Here is a 6,118-nt window from a genome sequence, read left to right on the forward strand (position 1 = left end):
TACAGCTGCGTGTTGTCAGCGTAGCAGTGGTAGGAGAAGCCATGGGAGGTGATGATCGGTCCAAGTGAGTGGTGTACATGGAGAAGAGGATGGGTCCAAGAACGGAGCCCTGTGGGACACCAGTGGAGAGCTGGCGGGGTCCTGACACTTTGTCTCCCCAGGAGACCTGGTAGGATCTTCCCGACAGGTAGGATAAGATCCACTGAAGTGCAGTGCCAGTGATGCCCATTTCAGAAAGTCTGGCGAGCAGGATCTGATGGTTAACCGTATCAAACGCTGCAGAAAGGTCCAGCAGAATGATGACGGATGACCTCGAAGCCGCTCTGGCAGACTGGAGGGCAGTGGTGACTGACAGGAGGGCAGTTTCTGTGGAGTGGCAAGTCTTGAAGCCAGATTGGTTGGGGTCAAGCAGGTTGTTCTGAGAGAGAAAGTTTGACAGTTGGTTAGATACAGCGCATTCAATTGTTTTTGAAAAGAAGGGTAGCAGTGATACTGGTCTGTAGTTCTGGAGGACGGCTGGGTTAAGAGAGGGTTTTTTGAGTAGAGGGCTAACTCTGGCCTGTTTGAAGGCAGAGGGGAAAGTGCCGGAAGCAAGAGAAGAGTTGAGGACATGGAGAATATAAATTATGATGGAGGGAGAGATGGTTTGAAAGAGAGGGGAGGGGACTGGATCAAGGGGACAGGAGGTGGGGCAATGAGAGATAATGAGGTCAGAGACCTCTGACTCGGACAGGGGAGAGAAAGAGTTTAGACATTTAGTTGGGTCAGTCATAGAGGGTGAGAGGGTGGGAAAGGTGGGTTTATGGAACCGACTGCTAATGTCGGTGACTTTTTTCTCAAAGAAGGAGGAGAAGTCGTCTGCTGTTAGGGTGGAGGGGGGGGGGGAGGGGGAGGTGGGTTAAGAAGGGTGGAGAAGGTAGAGAAAAGTTTGTGGTGGTTTGAGGCAGAGTAAATTTTGTTCAGGAAGTACTGGGTTTTAGCACCAGTTATGTGAGCAGAGAAGGATGTAAGGAGGGAGTGATACTTATCAAGGTCCAGACCGTCTTTGGACTCTCCTCTCAGCTGCCTGAAGGATGGACTGTTCTTCACGAATAACATCCGTGAGCCACGGGCAGGAGGGAGAAGATCGTGCAGGCCTGGTTGACAGGGGACAGAGAGTGTCAAGTGATGCAGTTAATGTGGATAACAGGGTGTTGGTGGCAGTGTCAGTGGGGTGGCACGTTAACTCGTCAATGGGAGGGAGGGAGGAGAAATGGAGGAGAAATGGTAGGGGGATAGGGAGCGAAGGTTGCACCAGAAAGTTACGAGGGGATGGGGATAGGAGGAGTTGGAGGGAGAGAGACAGAGAATTGGATGAAGGAGTGATCAGAAATGTGTAGTGGGGTTACAGAGGTTAAGTCAGTGATACAGTTATGTGTCAGGATAAGGTCGAGCTGTTTTCCTGCCTTGTGGGTCGCCGGTGTGTTCAGCAGCGTCAGGTCAAAGGAAATCAGAAGAGACATGAAGTTGACGGCCTGCCTTCCTTCGAGGTGGATGTTGAAGTCCCCAAGGATTATCAGCGGTGTTCCATCATCCGGGAGGACGCTGAGGAGCATGTCCAGCTCCTCCACAAAGTCGGCTTGCGGCCCTGGTGGGCGATAGAGGACAACTAAGAATGCTTTGATAGGATCAGTTAGCATCACATAATTAAGTCGGGGAACAGATGATTGACATTGTGACCCACCGTCGTGTTGCGACAACTTTACCGCATACAAAAACAAAGTGAGTAATTTTCTTTTAACCGTTGGGCTGTCTCAGACCCCCCACATTGCGAAGGTTAAAAGAAAATGCTATTTATTTGTTTTTGTATTGGGTACAATTGGGTAAACACAACAATGGTTCGTTGTGAACCTTTGGGTCATGTGACCCGAAGGCAGCACAAGGGTTAAGAATGATTTTGATGCAAGGCATACATACGACGTGATAGTTGATATGTTGTCAACCAATCACAACATCAGGATGAGTATAAGCACTTGAAGTCACGTTTGTCAAATTAGTTCTAACTAGTTATTGGTGTTCGTTGGCATACAAATTTAGTCTTCTCTTATTAGCGTAGTTAGTGATTAGAGCTAGCAACAATGAATTGCAGATTAAGGGTTTCTATCGTCCAGCTAGCTCTCAACGCTTGGCAGAAATTTCAGGTACACTCACTAAAAACAACGACCCTCTCACTGGACATATTGTATAATACAATGTTTTAATGAATGCAATTGGTTGCCTTGTATATTCTGTTCTATTTACCAAACTCCTTTCTTGTCTTAAATTGAGCAGTTGCTGGTGTAATTGCTATCTAGATTAGATTCAACTTGCATCAAGTACGCTACTACAAATATAAATGTTCAAGTTCAAGTCTTTTATTGTCAGGTGCACAGAACAACACAGGGTCCGACTGGGCACGGAAATTCTTAGGACAAGAAGCAAAGCAACCTGGCATAACATACAAGTACACAGAACATAACACATGTTGTTAACGTGGTAAATTGTAAGTGGGCTGATGAATAAAAAAACGTGTTTAACAAGTCCCATTTACTTCAACAGTCGAAAGTTAAATGTTCAGTAGAACAATAGTCCTCATCATTAGGCTACAGTAGCCTACGCAGCTAGCATAGCCATTTCTAGCTCTGCTTCACAATATGGCTGCCTATTGTTATAGGTTAATCATGTAATACATGAATGTTAATAAAGTATGAGACTTATACATGATGCAACACACCAGTAACCAATTGATATTATGTGTTAGTATACCGAAAATGTCAGTAAATCGAGATGGTGTTGCTGTCTGTCCCGTCGAAAACCATTCAAACAGGTGCTGTTCGTGTTTTTCACCGCTCCTTCCTGTTAAAAGACAGTCCGTCTGTCCAATCAGGAGGGTCCGTCTTCTGCTAGATAGGCCCTACCTTTTCCGTCAGAAGAAGTTAATGTCATTGAACATTTCACGCCCTCATAACCTCCAGACTGGACTACTGCAACAGCATCTTATGGCTCTCCAAACACTGTCTTCAACAAACTCCAATATGTCCAGAACTCCGCCGCTCGTCTGCTCACCGCCACCCGCCGCTACGAACACATCACCCCTGTCCTCCAAAACCTCCACTGGCTCCCGGTCAAACACAGGATCAACTTCAAAATACTACTCACCATCTACAAAGCCCTAAATAACCTGGCCCCTTCCTACCTTTCTGTCCTCCTCCCCCTCCACGCCCCTACCCGTTGCTTCAGGTCCGCCGGCGCAAACACCCTAAAAACCATCAGGACTAAGCACCGGACCTGGGGTGACAGGGCCTTCTCTGCTGCCGCACCCTCCCTCTGGAATGACCTCCCTCTCCCTATCCGTCTGGCTCCCAATATAGCACTATTTAAACAATCCCTCAAAACTCACCTTTTCAACCTCGCCTTCACCTGAACATCCCCTGATCCCTCCCCTCCACTATTAGACTTATGTTAGTTTTCTTTATAATATTCTGTTTGTCTGTTTTGTTCAATCCTTTGTCTTTATATTTTACTGTTGTCTTGTTTTGCTTGTCCTCACACTTGTAAAGCGACTTTGGGTATTTAGAAAAGAGCTATAAAAAAATGAATTATTATTATTATTATAATGTCGTTGTGTTTTCCTATTTGCCATTGTGTTTTCCTATTTGCTGTTATGTTTTCCTGTTAGCCGTTGTGTTTTCCTATTTGCCGTTGTGTTTTGCACTTCAGGGCCACCGTACATAATGGTGTTCAAATGATTTGGCAGTAACAGAGAGTGGGGTGGATGTGTATTTGATATGCGGGGAAAGAAGCAAACCTGCCCCACCACCTCGCCCGGTTGAGCTGGGTGAGTGAGAGAACGAGTGGTTGACGGAGAGAGCAACTGGAGTTGCAGTGTTCTCTGGGCGGATCCATGTCTCTGTCCTCTGCCAGAGGACAGAGTGCATCCTTCCGGCCTGCCGGAGTCAATTCTCTAGGAGGCTTGTGTCACGGCCACAGCCGTGCCCCCCCCCCCTCCCCCCCCCCCCCCCCCCGGTTTCAGTTTTTTGTCCTTCCCTAGTGTTTCCCTGTCATTGTCTTCACCTGTCTCATTAGCGTCATTGTGTCCATCTGTGTCGTTTGGTTCTGTCAGGTTTCTGTTTTGTGTCCAGTCTTTGTCTTGTCCTTACTACTACTTGTCCCTGTGAGTACCATATCTGTTCCCCGTTTTTTGAGAATTAAAACCCTTGTTTCGACCATGCCTCGCATCTCTCGTGCATTTAGGTCCTACCCCTCCTCACACCCTGACAGTTTGGCCTTCTCTGCATAATTATAGACCAACATTCTACAGTATATTTTGCAACATCCTTGAAACAACTTTATTATTTTTTATGGAGTGTAGTTTTGACATGTTTTGGGTTTCTGATATATTGTCTAGGGTCTTGCGTTTAGTGTTATGGCTAATCAACAGACCTAGGAACATTACCTCCTCCTGATACCACTGTATCTTTGTATTGGCTACTTTATGTTCTTTGTCAGGTAGGACTGTCAATTGTTCTAATGAGCCTGCTTTGCATTACTCATGGTTTTAAAACAAATTTAAAGCTCATCAATGTATGTCACGAGAACAGAGTTGTTAAGCAACTCTAACCCTGTTAGATGCTGGAAAATACGGTTGAAGATGGAGGGTGAATCACAAAAAACTTATGTTAATCTATGTGTGTGTATTGTTTTCCATCATAGGTGAATGTGAGGTCATACTGTGATGCTTTTGCTAGTGGTATGGAATCGAAAATTGAGTACAAATTTATAACGCATATATAACTATCTTTTAACTGAAACATATCATAGTGGCTGGGATGTTGACAAAGTGGGGGTCGGGTCTGCTACAATGGGATTGGACACAGGCAGGATGAGGGTGTTTCATGTGCCACAGTATGTCCCAGGACACCAGCCTTCAGTACCTTGTCAATAGTTCCTGTGGGGGCATGGGTTACTGGTTCTTCCTAGGTCCTGTCTGCCTTCTCATAAAATAATCAGTATAGGTATTGCTGATTAAATCAGACCAAAACATTTCCTGTCTCTGCCCACAAGGTATCAGGGACCCCAGAAAGGGTTTGGTTGAGTTCAGGGGTCACCAGGGATCACACGGAGGCCTGGAGCACCACTTGTCTGGGTTCAGTGGTTACAACATGGCTCTCTGCTGTTATTTTAATATCTCTCTCAAAAGGTCTCTCAGCTGTGATAGTTCCCACTGTTGGTTAAAGGGAGCTAGGTGTGATGGTGCAGTCATTTCTTACCATGGGTACCATCACCTTGTTGTTCAAAAAGAGTGTTTACCCAGGGTGTCGTCCATCAAAGTACTCCTCCCATTCAATGCCCCATTCAAAATCTGTGGAGTAGTTCATGGTACAGTGAAAGTATTTTAGGCGCATCATATTTGGAATGTAATCCTCGTTATAATCTGTTATAAACCTGTCTCATGCGTCTGCAAAAATCCAACAACCAATTTTGTGGATTCCAGGAAAGTACACAATGATCCCAATGTTTCCACACTGGATTGTCCCATTCAATTTGACAGGGGGGAAGGGGTGCTTCAGTTCTTAGTTGCCCCTCAGCTGGACACAAAACTAAGACCCATACTGTCAGCAACCAAAACACAATGTATCACCATGAAAACCTCCCCTCTCTCTCCCTCTGCCCCTCCAGGGCCTTTCCTTCCTCCTTGTGGGTATGGGGCCTGTCCCTGATAGTATGCTGATGCTAGCCTATATGGGCCATTACTAGGCTGGGGTGCTGGTGGTGGTGGATGATGGTTGTATGAAGCTATGGGGAACACTTTGGACTTGAACTGAGACAAATTAGGATTTAAAGGCTCGGGGTGGTATTGCTCTGGCTGTGCACATAGTGGCTAGTTTCTTTTGACAGGTTAGTTTTAACCATGATCTCCTCCTCTTTCTCTATTTAAATGTGCTGCATAGTGGTGTATAATGTGTGAAATCTTTTTGTAATGCTCAAACCATCAAAGTCAACCATCTCCCCCAGTTTACATTTACATTTACATTTAGTCATTTAGCAGACGCTCTTATCCAGAGCGACTTACAGTAAGTACAGGGACATTCCCCCCGAG

This window comes from Osmerus mordax, chromosome 28, assembly GCF_038355195.1.
Source record: "Osmerus mordax isolate fOsmMor3 chromosome 28, fOsmMor3.pri, whole genome shotgun sequence".
Lineage (NCBI taxonomy): Eukaryota > Metazoa > Chordata > Actinopteri > Osmeriformes > Osmeridae > Osmerus > Osmerus mordax.